Raw genomic sequence first — 15,066 nt, 5'->3', positions numbered from 1 at the left:
GCGTCTTCCCCACTGCTGGGATGGCGGACAGTCAGGCGGGGAGTCGAGGTGTGACTCCATGCCCACGTGCGGGACAGCACAGCTTCTTTAGATTTTTGCTGAACAAGGAAACACTGAAGGAAACACTGGGCTTCTCTCACCTCCATGGGATAGGAGCCCCCGCCTGGCTTGTTACCCATTAGAGAAAAAAGCTCTTCAAACACATGGCCAGGGAGGCTGGGGAGAATGGAAAGCAGAGAAAACAGGAGGGCGGGCTCTTCTGCTGACCTCACCTCAGCGCCAGGGGCCCAGGTAGCAGGGCCCTCTCGCGGGTGGCTTTCAGCCATGGATACAGCCTCTGTCACCGGAAGCCATGCCCCCACTCTAGTCCTCCCTGGGGAGGGGCAGCGTGGAGAGGAAGCTGCCATGTGGCTAACGGCCGTTTGTGGAATGGACTAGCCCCCTCCCCAAACTGCATGGCGGCCACACTCAGGGTCAGAAAAACCTCAAGAGAACCAGACTCTGGTGCACTGGGATGCTAGGACACCTCCCCTGGGGCAGGGGACGGCTGGGAGGGGCAGGAGGATGCCCCGGGGCAGAGGCTGTCAGTGCCCATGTGGGGACCACTGGAAAGGGCGGGCGCTCTGGCCTCCCTGCAGAGGCAGAGACCACAGGGAGAAGTCCATACGGTAGGTGCCAGTGGGGCCAGGCTGGTGTCCCTGGACTGAGTTCCCCGCTGCTCCTAAGCACGGTCATTGTGGTATTCTGTATACCAGGTCCCAGAACGCAGAGCAGGGAGGAAGCCCGCTTTCTGCTTACTCCTGTGAGTGCTTATCATTTCTATCCCTCCTACCCAGACTGGAAGCACACGCCTTCAACCTCCCTGCCCCCACCCCACCCCCACAGGGCCAGTTTGCCCTCTCATATCCAGTCTCTCCCCCCTCACTGTCATCTCCTCTGGGGTGGCAGCCCACCCTGAGCTCATGGAAGCCTGCCCTGCCCACCTCTGCCAGCCCATACTGCTGATCCCCGGCCCACCGCAGGGGAGTCTTGTGACTTCAGGACACCAAGAAAGGAAAAAGGGCTGCAGGGAGAACCTCACAGTCATCTAAATAGCGAACTCGGTGGTCCACGCCCTGCCCCTCTCCCATGCTGGCCGACCCCTCCAGCCAGGCCACACTTGGGCTTCAGCCCAGCTCCGTGAAACATCTTGTGAACCCACTGGCTTCTTGTCTACAGTGTCTCCCTAAGAAACCGTATCACGTGCTTTAATTTTAAATTGTTTTCAGATCTGTCCTTTACAGATATCTTCGTCCTGTTCACCTCTGTGGTGACAACATTTATGTCTAATAAGGGCTTCTTTCTTGATGATGAATTTAACATGGGGTGGGATGGGGTGGGGTGTGAGAGGCCCAGATGGATTACTGGGCCAGGCCCAGAAAGCAGCGGCTCGGGTGCCAGGGTAGATGGTAGGGAGGGGGATAAGTAAGGAGGCGGATGGTGTCCCTGCCCCCATGCTGATCAGATGCACCGCCCTTGGGTTTTCTCCTACAGCTTTACATTAGACCCACCTGGAGGTAAGTGTTCAGAGAAATTAACACCCAGATATGGGGCTTGCAGTGGTGCCAACTAGGGCGGCCTCCTTCCTGGGTTACTGGACTGGGTTATCCTAATGACATTCCTCATGGAGAAGGGGTTGGGGGTACAGTGTGCCCAGTGGATACCAGTGCATGCCATATAAAAAGCCATAGCTCTTTCTATGAAGCTGAGTGTAGACCAGGAGGAGGTCACAGTGAACGTATCTGTTGGTGAACCAAACTCCGTCATGGGTGTGTACAGTCATCAGAGAGGGGCTCTGGTGGAGGATGAGGCAGTGTAGGTGAACTCAAATTTCTTTCTGACCCTGCCAACTTTGGGGGCTAAGGTGGGGCCTCTGTAGATAATTCCAACTAGATGATTCTTTATGGAACTGACTTGAAAGTTAATGGCTGAATCCCACTGTATTTACAGCCTAGACTGTTAGAACCAAAGAAGAGACTCTGGGAAAGCTCTGGAATCCAACCATGAAGGAAACCAAGGCGTGGATGCAATCAGTAACTGCACACCCACTCAGTGATGGCAGCGTTGGAAGTAGGATCTAGGCCCTGCCTCCTTCTCACTCCACTAAAATGAGAACATCCACTTCCTGACCCACAGTCTCCTAATACCTTGTTGGGCTGTGCTCACGAATGTGCCCGGCCACCCGAATTCACGTAATGTGAAGGAATTTCTCATACCTTCCCACCTGAGGCCAGGTGAGGTCCCCTTGAGTGGAAAGCCTGGGGCCATGTGAGCAGGGGTCTAGAGCTGGAAAAAGCCAAAGAATGGGAAGGTTTCAAGGGAGCAAAGACGAAAACCAAGAAGCAGCTCCCTTTTCTTTGCTCTGCCCTCAGCCTGAATGTTGCCTTTGATTTGATGCCTATTTGGGATTTCTGCACAAATGAGAGATTTGCCAGAATGACTCCAAATTCCACCAGATGGAGGGTAGGAGGCAATCCTGGCAGGTAGAAGGAGAGGGTTCTGGAAATGCTTGGTCAGTTGGGGAACTTAGCGCATCCTGTCTAACCACCCAGGAGAACCCGCTCTGCGAATCTGTGGCTGCCAGCCTGACTGGGTCCCACCAAGAGACCTGTGTGCTCAAGACCATGCTCTGCTAAACACCTCACAGGTCCCCAGGGGGTGGGAACAAGGAATCCCAGTCACTCCTCTGGCAGTCTACAGGTTTTAAAGCACAATTCCCATGTTAAGCTTCCTCTTCACCATGGATGATGAGCAAGGAAAAAACAAGCCTTCCTAAGCAGATAGCAAGATGGATGCATGCGCACGCAGTTTTGGGGTAGGGCAGAAAGACGTCAGGTGGCCCTGCGTCTCCGTGCCACCCTGCGCCCCCTTTTCCCCTTAGAGCAGCCATAGCCTGACGTACAAAGGAAGCTGCTTTGCCCACTTTCGTCCCTCCAAGTAATCACTCTGCTTCCCACCAAAATCTCCAACCCAATTCCAATCCCAGCCCCACCCCAGCCCCAGACAGGAGGTCGTGGTCCGCTCCCCCCACCTTCCACCAGAGCCTGCCCCTGGGGGACCCCAGGCCGAGCCGTAAGCATGTTCAGCAGGAATGCTCCTCAGGCCCAGCAGGGATTAATGCATCAATAGAATTGTCAGGCCAAACATAGGCAGAGGGAGGTTGTGGAGGGCAGAGGGCTGAGTGGGCTCTGGGAGACAAACAGCCAGACAACTCTGGGGAACAGCCAACTCCATCTAGTAAGCACATCACCTGCCTTGTCAATGAAGAGATAAAGACACATGATCTCAGGCCCCACTAATGAGGAACCTGCAGTGCTTGAGATCCAGCCCAGAGGCAAGTTGGCCTCTAATTCTAGGTCTGGGGAGAAGGGTCTGCACAGCCTGCTGGGCTGGGTCCCCGCAGGCCCTCTGCGTGTGATTTTGAGCCATTCCCTTCTTGGGGCCATCCTTGTCTTGTGTCCCTTACCAGATTGTAAGGTCCACGAGGACAGAGACTGGGACCAGCCCCACACCCACTCTGTGGCACACTGTGCCTTTGTGCTGCCAGAGCCCAGCAAACAGCCAGGCTCCTCCTGTGCTGACTCAGGGCAGCCCAGCCAGGCGGCAATCGGGCAGAAAAGGAACCAGTTGGAGCTCCTTGGCTTTGAGCAGGAGGCCAGAGGTTTACATGGAGATGAGTGATGGGAACCACCTGTGGCTTGAAGCGCCCATGATCCATCTCCAAAAGGTATCCATCTGGAGGGGCGTCCCCCTGCTGCCCACACCGCCAGGAGCAGCACCTGGAGGACCCCGGATAGCCCTGTTTGCAGAGCTTCAGGGGATGGGAAGGAGCAGGCAGCTTGTCAGGACGCTAAATAACCAGACAGCAGGGAAAGCCAGGGAGCTCATTTCTGGACTCGGCCACAGAAACCCTGTCCTTTCCCTTGGAGAGTTTGGAAAAATATGCCCAGGCCAAGGAGAAATGGTTTGGGGGTTTCTTACAGCATGGCTCCTCCGTGGAGGTGGATAATGGGGCTTGGGGGATTCCCCCTCATGTGTCCTCTGATCATGTTTTTGAATGGAAACAGACGCGGCAGGCCTGCTGTTTATTAAACACAGCAGGGCTTTTCCAAAGAGGTCACCACACTGCTAATTTTCATTCCTCTGGGGAATTCCCCTGGGCCCCAAATTCCTTGAGTTCAATTACTTTAAAACTTGATTCCTTTATAGCCGTCACCTTGTTGATCAGCCTACTCAAGGAACTGAAGCTCTGTGAGGGAGCAAGGTGGCAGGGGGGTGGTGGTTGAAGAGTAAGAGAGAGGAAAGGGAAGCAGTTCTTGGAGACCAGCAGGGCAAAGTTGGACACTCACGAGTTCAGCACGAGGGGCGCTTGTGTGTCTGCAGAGCAAGGGGAGGCTACGGGCCAAGGCCCTGGTGGTAGCAATCGCACCCGTGAAAAACCACTTCGGAAATTTCTGTGCTCTGGGTTAATACAGAATTGTACCCTTAAATGTCAACTGATTCAAGGGTTCACTTGGTTAAATAAGGGGGATCAGCCAGGCAGAAGGGTCTGGAATTCTTGGGATGGATTAGTGTAACAATTGTTGCCCAAATCTGGTACCCAGATAGTCTTCAGGAATTCTGGGATGGGCCTCTGGGCAGCTGCTGGGCTGAACAGCCTCATTGAGAGCCAACAGGCCCCTCACTGAGGAGACAGGGGGTCCTGGAGACTCCCGTTCTAACCAACGAGTGGGGATCAGGACAATCTGATCTTAAGGTAGGGAGGCCGGGTGGACAGCAGGGCTCGAAGCCGACGTCCTCCTCCCTCCTCTGAGGGACCATGGGAAAAAGGAAGAGTGAAAAGAAAGGATTATGTGGGGGAAGGCGGTCTCGGGGGGATACTCGGTATCAGTGACCCTCAGATTCTCTACGCTGGCCTGATGTACAGTTGTACTTACTTTCCCTAAGTTTCAGGCTTGCCTTGGTGGGCCATAAACAAGAAGGTGCAGGTCCCTGGTGTGGCCGGGATATGGCAACAGCAAGTCTGGGGACTGACCATAAATGGCCTCCAGACCCCTGGTGCCTGGGTCGGGCCTGTTGGTGACCTCTGCTCAGCCAGTGATGGTTACCACACCCTACAACCCAAGGGCTTGGAAATTTACAAAGTCCCATCATATCCGTTATCTCCTGGGAGCTTTCCAAGGGTACTTTGAGATGGGCAAGGAAAGGCAAGTGGGTCTCTGAGAGGTGACTTCTCTGAAGAGATGTCACGTGATGGATTAGTGGTCCAGCTGGGGCTCAATTCTAGCCCCAGAGTTCTTGTCTCTGGCCCTTTTGCCCTCCTGCCCACCCCACCTCTAATCTGACCCAGCTAAAAGGACTGGTCCTGAGGGGAGTCTCCAAAATCACCCCCAGAAAGAGTCACACCAGAATGAGGTGGGGGGCAGCACCCTCTCTGCTGCCAGTCACCTCCCTCCACCTTCCAAACCCACCAGGAAGGGGCTCTGAGGCTGGCTGCTGCATGGGACAAGAGATGTCCCCATTCATTGGAATACTTGGAAAAATTCACAACCAGTGCTAAGTGGGGAAAGGACTGCCTGAGCCCCTTGGGGCCCCTGGCTAACCCTTGTGGAGAGCCCACAAAGCCTCTAGGAACAGGGGCAGCCCAGGCGCCCCACAGGCTCAATGACTTGCAGGTGACCCAAATCCACAGAGAGGTAGGGGAGGCGGGCAAGTCAGAGAGGCAGCCTGTTCCCCTTGTCGCCCATAGGATCTGTGGTCAGCAAGGATCTGCCGTCAGCGAGGTTAGTGGCCTCCCCCTGGGGCTGCCCCAGTCCACCACGAGGCTCGAAGGCCAGTTAAGAGTGGGTGCCCCCCCAGGTCTGGGCTCTGGCCTCCCGGGGCTTTCTGGGGGTGGGGTGGGGGTGGAGAACATCAGATATGGAGAAGAGCTTTCACTTAGATCTTGAAATTCAAGTCTTCTGTTCCTGGCAAGGAAAATGGGGTGGATTTGAGAAAGACTTTGATCTTGAAATAGGTAGTCCCGGGTCCAGGCCTTGGATTTGCCACCGACTAGCTGCGTGACCTTGAGCCAGTCCTGGGAGGTCTGCGTAGAAAGCCCTCACAGAGTTTCACTGTCAGGATTTGGGAGCCCTGCGGGTGGGATTGGATGCTGTGGGTGAGGGACAGGGGCTCTCCAAAATGCAGGGGCAGCAGGCTGGGCAGGAAATGCTCAGCACAGTTAAAGAGCCGGGCGTGGAGGGAACGAAGCGTCACCGGCTCCTCAGCTTCCCCTGCTCTTTTTATTGTGCATCATAAATTATCAGCCTGTTTTATTCTCATTTTATAGCCTCTTCCAGGTCGTTGCTGGCTATTTACTCTCTGCTCTGGGCCAATGGTGTTAGAAACGGTTTCCTGGTCTTTATCTTTCTCTGTCGACACCTCAAATTCCTGGCAACTGACCCAGCAACTTGGGGGGGGTGCTTCTGTGACCACCTGTTAGTTGGCCAGGGAAGCGTCAGCATTGGCTGCTACAGGTGACATCAAAGTTGGACCACCTACTGCCTGCCCTAGAGTAGTCTGGATGAGCCAGAGGAAAGTACCTCAGCCTCCACGCATGCACTAGAGCTGGTCAAGCCCACTTCCAGGAAAGAGAGGCTGTCCTCCTGGGACCTGGGTCTCTCTTAACTCACGTAGCTGTCAAGCGGTGAAAAACTCTTCAGCTTCCTCTCAATGCAGAAGAAAAGGGTACAAGACCTCTACATCTCTTTTCTAGCGTCACCATCCTGCATTTCTACCATTGTCAGATGCTGGGCTGGCAGTGGGGTGAGGTGGGCGCGGATCCTGACTTTGCATTTGACTTTGTGGAACTAGCCCCAGTTCTACTCTGGGTTAGTGGCCCTAGGCAAGTCCCTCCCTCTTGCTGGGGGCCAGTTCCCTCATCTGTAAGTCAAGGGGACAAAACACAAACTTTCCTGAGTTCTTTCCAGTTATGGCCAAGCTATATAACTCAACAAAGTTCACTGCTCACATACAGGATAACAAGCGTTTGCGAAGTGACAGGTTCACATGACAAATTAATATACTGTCAGTGTCGCGGACCGGAGAAGGCGATGGCACCCCACTCCAGTACTCTTGCCTGGAAACTCCCATGGATGGAGGAGCCTGGTGGGCTGCAGTCCATGGGGTCGCGAAGAGTCGGACACGACTGAGCGACTTCACTCTCACTTTTCACTTTCATGCATTGGAGAAGGAAATGGCAACCCACTCCAGTGTTCTTGCCTGGAGAATCCCAGGGATGGGGGGAGCCTGGTGGGCTGCCGTCTATGGGGTCGCACAGAGTTGGACACAACTGAAGAGACTTAGCAGCAGTGTCGCGGACAACACTACTGTTTTTAATGAAATGCGGGCTCTTCAAATGAAGGCAGTGGATTAGGGAAGATTTGAATGATATGAGCCTTTGATATAACATGTTTACTGAGTTTTTTGTATCCTGATTAAAGGGAAGGCGCCTTAGAATAGCGGCAACGTGTCTCTCCTGTCACCATCCCAACAGAAGAGAATTTTTGTTTGAGGTGATTCTTACAGTAAATTATCAAGTACCATTTTCTTAATCCAATTTGCTGGCATGACCTTCTCATGCCATGATTTTGTGGATACGAGTTGGTAAAAGAGCCGCATGCGCTGAGTTTGTGATAAATGGAAGGACACAGGTGGGGACCAGTACCACGGTACTCACAGTGGTGGAGTGATGGGGAGGGGCTTGAGAAGAGGGAAAGAGACCTGCTTTTTTTACCATGCCAAATAAAAGAGAGCGGCATGGCACCAGAGAGAGGTAAGGTTGGTGTCATTCATACTGGAAAGTACAGAGAGTGAAGGCAGAAGAGAAAAGTGTCAAGGACGCAGGACTGGGCAAGGGCAGTCCTTCTCTGGGCCTCAGTTTCCTCATCTGTAAAATAGAAGGGTTGTACCAGACAAGCTCCGGGCTTTACCCCATTGTCCAGCTCAGAGAGGAGAGGAGGGAGGAGGGAAGTCAGGCTGTGGGAAAAGGATACCAGGGTGCTCTGGAAAGGGCTCTTCCTGGCTCAGCTGCATCTCAGAGAGTGTCCCCAGGGATGGCAAGTTTGGTACAATTTGTATTCAACATTGTTGATACACTGATAAATGTTGAAACTGCTCTCTGGATTTTTGTTTATAAAAAGTAACTCTCCATCCCCCACAAAACAGCAGGTACAGTTTCTGGAGTGGGTCACGGGGCTACAGAGAGCCCTCTATTCCACGCTCCAACCAGTCAAATGCCAGAGCAGTTCTTCTCAGGGTCACGTTCAAAGTCTGTTCAAATAAACCCATATTCCCATTTGAAGGTTGGCAACAAAATCACGCCAACATATGACCCCTTAGGAGCATTTGTTGATCCTTAAGGATACCATTTCCCTGAAAAAATACACTTAAGTCTATTTGTGCATAATACACAATAAGTGTCTAATTGCACATGTGTATGTGTGTGTGTTTAAATGTTAGGGGACATTAGAAAGAATAAGCTTTTCATTTTCTTCTTTTCTTCCTTTTTAATTCTATTTTTTCTTTGAAAGACTATGTGCCAGACTTGCAATGGTAACAAGGAAGCAGGAGGACTGAGACAGGGAGACATGGGGGAGATATTTTACAATTTATCAAGATATGAGTACAGGTCCCTCTGGGTTTAAACCCCCACCAAGCTGTATTTTGAGCTTAAATTAGGAAGTAACGTTCTTAATGGCTACCCTGAGGCAAGGCTGCGGCTAGGAAAGAGCAATCTGAATGATTAACGGAGAGCAGGCCCAGGTGGCTCCAGTGCTGGCCGAGTCTGAGGGTTGAGCCACCCCAGGGACGCAGCTTCTAGAGAGACCGCGTGCCTGCAGTGTGGTGGGGGCCAGGAGGAAGACTGGGGCAATGTGTCTTCAAGAAGTCTTGGCAAATCTTTGCCCCAGTCACCCCCAAGTCAGGAGGTGAGTTTCCTATTGCCCTGCTATGAGCCCAGTTGTAAACTTCTGGTAAAACTCTGATTTGGACGTCCCCTTCCAGCTACCTGCCTTGATTTAACCCTTCTGGGTTTGGCAGAGAATAATTATTATAATCACAGCCATCTTGTGGAATTTTATATACCATCTTTCACATGCAGAGCATTTCACCCACTATCAGAGAACAAACATGCATATTTTGAGACAACGCTAATTCTGAAGAGAATTAAGCAGCTCACAAGGCATTGAGCTCCACTTCCTGAGAATTCTGGAAGGAAGTTTCAAGGACTGTGAGATCAATTCTCATAACCAACAGAGAGTCTGAGAGAATCCCTTTAAAATGACTGGAAAAAAAAAGAATAAACTGAGATCTGGAAGAATGAGCTTGCAAATATACCACTGAAAGCAAATTTAATGTTTTAAGTAAAATTTAACTTAGTGTGGCAGGCACCTGGCTGAGGGTTACCAGGAATGGAAATTAAGACCAAGCTGCAACTCCTGAGGAGCCAACAGTCTTGCAAATTCACAGAACGAATCAAAGGGATTCGTTCCATCACAACCTTGCTTCTCAGTTGCTCCCACTCCCTTGTTCCTTCCCTTGTCACTCCTGGTGCCCAGACCTCTTTGCAAAATCCTCTGTTCCTGGGTTTCTCCACTGTGATCAGTGGCCGGCCACCAGTGATATCAAGGGCAGACCACCCATTGCTGCCCAGTTCCACCTACCCAGCTTTCTTTCTTTATACAGTGGGCCCCCTCAAGATTCAGTCCCTCCCATTTTGAGAGGAATCTAACTCTACTCAAAGACTAGTGGCCAGAAGGACGGGACGGTCTTTCTGCTCCCCACTTCCTTGCTGTACATTTTGGGCTTCCTTTGTGGCTCAGCTGGTAAAGAATCTGCCTGCAATGCGGGAGACCTGGGTTCAATCCCTGGGTTGGGAAGATCCCCTGGAGAAGGGAAAGGCTACCCACTCCAGTATTCTGGCCTGGAGAATTCCATGGACTATAGACAGTCTATGGGGTCGCAGAGTCGGACATGACTGAACAACTTTCACTTTCACTTTCAAAGCCTATCTACAGAGTTTTGAAAGAAAAGTGTTGACCAAAATAGAAACATTCAGAAGTGTTAAGATTCAGGCTCTTCAAAGATCCCATCAGTTCTGTTCTCTAGTTTATAGCTTCTGATTCCCTTCCTGAAGCACCACCGAAGCTCCTTGTCCTTTGTTTTTAATGCCAAGTGTATACTAGCCAGGAAACAAAGCTGCCCCTCTACATGAGCTTTCCTGACCCCGCCCCTCCAGGAAGCCGGCAGAGGGCTTTGGAGGGAATCCTGGTGTACTGCAAATGCTCCCTGCATTCTGAAGTCCTCCTGCTGGGGCCTTGCCATCTGGACCCCCCAAGCCTGGTTATCCAGTACTAATACTTGGCTAAGCCCTCCCACCAGGCATCTCCCCCTTTCTATCATTACCAAGATCCCTGAGGACACTCCCTTAAGTGACATAAGGGAGATGAGAGCCTGTCTTCAGGTGATCTGAAATGTACTCTTTCAAGGAAAGAATCTGGAAGGCTGTGAATTTTCCCCTCTCAAACTCCAGCCTAATTCCCCCTTGCAGCTCCATTCAAACCCATTCACTTAACCCACCCACACACAAGAGCAATGCACTTCCATCCTAGTCTGAGACCTCCTCTTTCCTGGGGTCCTGCCCTTCTGGTTTCTGTGTGGAGGGACCACCTTCACTTAATCACCACAAACCCTGGAGAAAACTCCCCACCTTTTCTCTATATCTCTTTGTCTCTTCCCCGCTTCAGACCATCACAACACACATCTGCATTTTAAAGGTAAGTCCCTCTAACTCTGGCTACTTTAAAGTCCAAGCTCTAACTAAAAACGGATTTTTCCTTCCTTCCCTTTTTTGGGGTACACTTCCTCGCAATTTACCACGACTTTCTATGAGTAATAACCCTCCTAGATGGATTCCGTGGGAGGGGAGGAAGGAGATTACTGCAAGTGGATGGATCGGGGTCGTCAATGAGAACATCGGATAGTTATAAACTTTGTTTTAATGGGTCTACAACTGACAATGGTATAATTTCAGAGCCATCTTTAGCTTGCCTCAATTGCCGCAGTCAATTTGCTTTACATTTTGTAAAAAGTCTTCGGTAATTAAAAAGTAATGATGGAGGGGGGTGGGGTGTGGGAAAGTATGGCAGAGGTTGGTTGCGACCACTCTCAGTTTATTAAATTCCGTTTCCTCCAGGTTCCTATTAGAAGCGGTTAGACGGAAAGGAAATTACTTTGTCTTTTCACTCAGCTGCTCTATCTCCTCAGCTGAGGAAGAACAGAGAAGTGAGGAAGAAGGCCGGAGAGGGAGGAGGTGCTGGGAGGGTGGGCAGCGCACTATCCGAGGCTCTGTCTGTAACAGAACATGGAGGGAAATGCAGTCTGCCCGCCCCCGAGGGAGGAGGGGGCTGGTGGAGAAACGCGAAGGTCCGCGTCTTTTTTCCTCGAGGGAGCTAAGGAGATCTCTGACTTCAAGGTGGATGGAGAGAAACAAGAGGGTTCAGAGAGGAGCGGGGCTGGACGGTGCCCCAAATTTCTGGGCAGGGTTCTCAGTCTAACTGAGCGAGATGCAAAGAGCAGGGCTGGGGCAGACCCCCTCTTCTCTCCGGCTCACTCCACGGCCTCGGCCTTGGCACTGTCCATTCCTTCTTAAGGCCAAAGACTTGGGCCGGCCTCTACAGCCCCCTTCCCCCCTGCCTCAGACGTTTCTGACCCAGGGACAAATCTGGTGGATCAAGATATCTGGATTAGCTGGGACCTTCCGCAGCGACGCTCAACTATAGAGCTTAATCTGAAGCCCTTTAGAAAGTGCATGAAAGGCGCCGTTGTCCAAAGCGCAGGGAGAACAGCTGACTCTGACGACGGAACAGGATATTTGAAATCAGGGATGTCTTGGGAAACCCTCTCAGTTGGTCCTCAGCCCCGGGCCCAGGAGTTCTGATAGGCAGAGGTCCGTACAGACCCAGCAGTGGGAAATAGGCGAATCGCAGCCAGCGTCGGGTGGTGGGGCAGGAGAGAGGGGGGCGCTGGGCGTGGCGTGGCGCGGGGGCGTGGAGGGGGAGGGGTGGGGCGCGGGGCAGGCCGGGGAGTGTAACACTGGGCGGGACGAGGGGCGGGGCGAGGCGCTGCGCGAGGCGCGGGGGCTGGGCGCGGTGAGGGGCAGGCCGGGGAGTGTGGCGCTGGGTGGGGCGAGGGGCGGGGCGCTGCCGCCTCCACCCCCAGGCGGGGGAGCTCTGGGCGGTGCTGGCCGTTGGAGGCGGGCAGGGGCGGGGCGTAGGGGCGTGTCGCGGGGGCGTGTCGCGGGGGGCAGGCCGGGGAGTGTGGACTATGCGGGGCTAGGGGCGGGGCGCTGCCGACTCCACTCCCGGGCGGGGGAGCTCTGGGCGGTGCTGGCCGTTGGAGGCGGGCAGGGGCGGGGCGTCGAGGTCCGCCCCCTCCTCACCCAGCCCGGGAGTAACTGACACCCTCATCTTCTCCCTCAGTCCAGCCGTGAGGCAGAGCCACGCAGAGCTCCCAGGGGGCGAAAGCGGGTCTTGACTAGCAGACGGGTCCGAGGACGGGACGCGGGAGGAAGTGGGAGTGGGGGCGCGGGGTCTTCCTTGAAGGCTGGGCGGCGGGAGGAGAGGCGCCCACGCTTCTCGGCTTGCGGTCCCCACAAAGGGAGAGGGCCACACCACCCATCGGCTGTGTCCTCGGCGACTCGTGGGCTGTCACACCTGCTGCTGCCGGGAGCCTCTGTTCTTGGTCACTGCTGCTGCTAAGTCACTTCAGTCGTGTCCGACTCTGTGCGACCCCACAGACGGCAGCCCACCAGGCTCCCCAGTGCCTGGGATTCTCCAGGCAAGAACACTGGAGCGGGTTGCCATTTCCTTTTCCAATGCATGAAAGTGAAACGTGAAAGTGAAGTCGCTCAGTCGTGTCCGACCCTCAGCGACCCCATGGACTGCAGCCTTCCGGGCTCCTCCGTCCATGGGACTTTCCAGGCAAGAGTACTGCCTGGTCCCAAAGCAAGAGCGAAGGGCATGCTGGGACTAAAGCCGGGGCTTGTGGGCTTCTGAGAGGAGGGTAGGCATCAAGTTAGATGGAGTATGTTTGTTGTTGGGGTGGAGCCTGCTGGCCACAGGGGTGCAGGATCTGGGGCTCAAAGGCAAGCACTGGTCATAACATTGTACCAGAGCTCGGGGGCCGGGACCTGCCAACTCTATATCACATAAAATTGCTCTTAAGCGTCTATATGACCCAGCCCACCACTTGATTCCTGTGAAGTGAGCTTGCTCTGCAAGGGCAACTGTGGGCGTCTTGAAGAAATACTGGCATGGAGGGCTTGAGGAAGAGGCAGGGAGGAGCCCATTTGCAGGGAATGGGCTTGAGGGAGCGCTTACAGAGCAGAAGTCAGTGGCAGCTCCAACAGAGGGGCCCTGGGGGTGGGAAAGGTGGAAATTCGATGAACTTCAATCAGCTAACAACACAGGCAAACTCCAAGGTTATATTACATGAGGACCAGGGAGGATGTGTGGTGTAGAAGGCTATGGGGGCAGGGGGCGGGGGGAGCGCTTGAAGGGAAGAGGGTGGGGCAATGCTCCAGGTCACCCAGCACCAGCCATCTCCTTAGCTTTTTGCTAAGAGTCCTCAGCTATCCTTTGAGAGAACATTTTCTGACCATGGAATCTTGTTTGTCAGCGAAATGGAGAAAGAGGGGAAGTTTGGGCCTTAGCGGGTTCCCTATTAAGTGCCTCAGAGAAATAATCTTTCTTTCACAGATTAAACCAGAGTGCAGGAAAATCTTTGAGTCTGACTCAGACATGAGTATTTGCATCTTAGTTTTTTCATCACAAGCCTCTGGAAAGGAGCTCTTTTCACCCCAATATTCTCTCTTTTGTCTAGAACCCAGAGGTGATAAGAAACTGCCTCATGACAGCCTCCCTGGGGAGAAAGTGAGGGGCGTGGCGGTGGCCTTTTGAAGTAGGCTTCCATCCTCTGGTTCTGGGAGGATCACAAGGCATCAGGCCAGGACTCAGATTAGCTGTGGTTCAAGACTTTGCCTGTGTGGCTTCTGTGGAAACATACAAGGTCACCGAGGTGACGCTGTCCCCTTATAGTCAATACCTGATTTTCCAACTTGAGAGAGATTCCCTGATGGCCTCATTCACCTCTGGGCCCCTGCAGCCCCAGCACTGAACTGGCACCTGGTTGGTATTGGCAGTGCATCCTTACAGTATCTTAAAGGCCCAAACCGTAGGCCCATGTATAAGATCCACATCAGCAGCCGGATGGGGAGGCACTGGGGAGCTGATTGAAATCACGTGATGTATCCGAGGAGTTGGCTCAGCATGAGATTTAACTACTGGAGGAGGAGCCTGAGTGGGCCTCATTCGCTCACACTTGTAGATAACTTGGATGTGCCCTTCAGGAATGTAAGAGCCAGTAGGAAGTTCCCTTCCTGCTGGACTGTGAAGGATTTCTGGGTGGACACTGGGTTATCTACAAGCCTTGGCAGTAAATCCCCCTTGCCCCAAGGTACCTTCCTAGTCCCTAAAAATTGCATAGAGATTACATATTCTTGTCTGCCCAATCAGCCTGGGCTAGCTTCCTGTAGACAGGAGCCAAGGAAGCCCTGAGCCTGCCTGACCAGCCCAAAGAAATCAGGATTGAAAGGGAAGTGTCTTTTGGGAGGGGTGACAAATGGTCCTGACATTGGGTGGAACCTCAGAGCTGGAAAGGAAGGGAAGGCCCTGTGCCCTTGCTGGTGACTTGAACCTCCAGCTTCAGTATCCACCCCATTGTGCTCTCTGGAGTTGTCCCCTCTCCAGGGGCAGCAAGCCATTCTCCCCTGGATGCTGTGCTCTTCTCTGCTTTGTCTTGTTTTCATTGGCATGGCAGAACCTTTGGTCTCCCAAAGTCCAGGGAACGCAACCCCCACAAGACCATCCCTAAAATGTCCTGAGACAGCTTGCTGCTCCAGGAACATAGGGACTCATGTGTACTGTGAGG

The sequence above is a fragment of the Bubalus bubalis genome, chromosome 2 (genome assembly GCF_019923935.1).
Source record: "Bubalus bubalis isolate 160015118507 breed Murrah chromosome 2, NDDB_SH_1, whole genome shotgun sequence".
Lineage (NCBI taxonomy): Eukaryota > Metazoa > Chordata > Mammalia > Artiodactyla > Bovidae > Bubalus > Bubalus bubalis.
The sequence above is the reverse complement of the archived record's forward strand: the minus strand, read 5'-3'. Positions refer to the sequence as shown.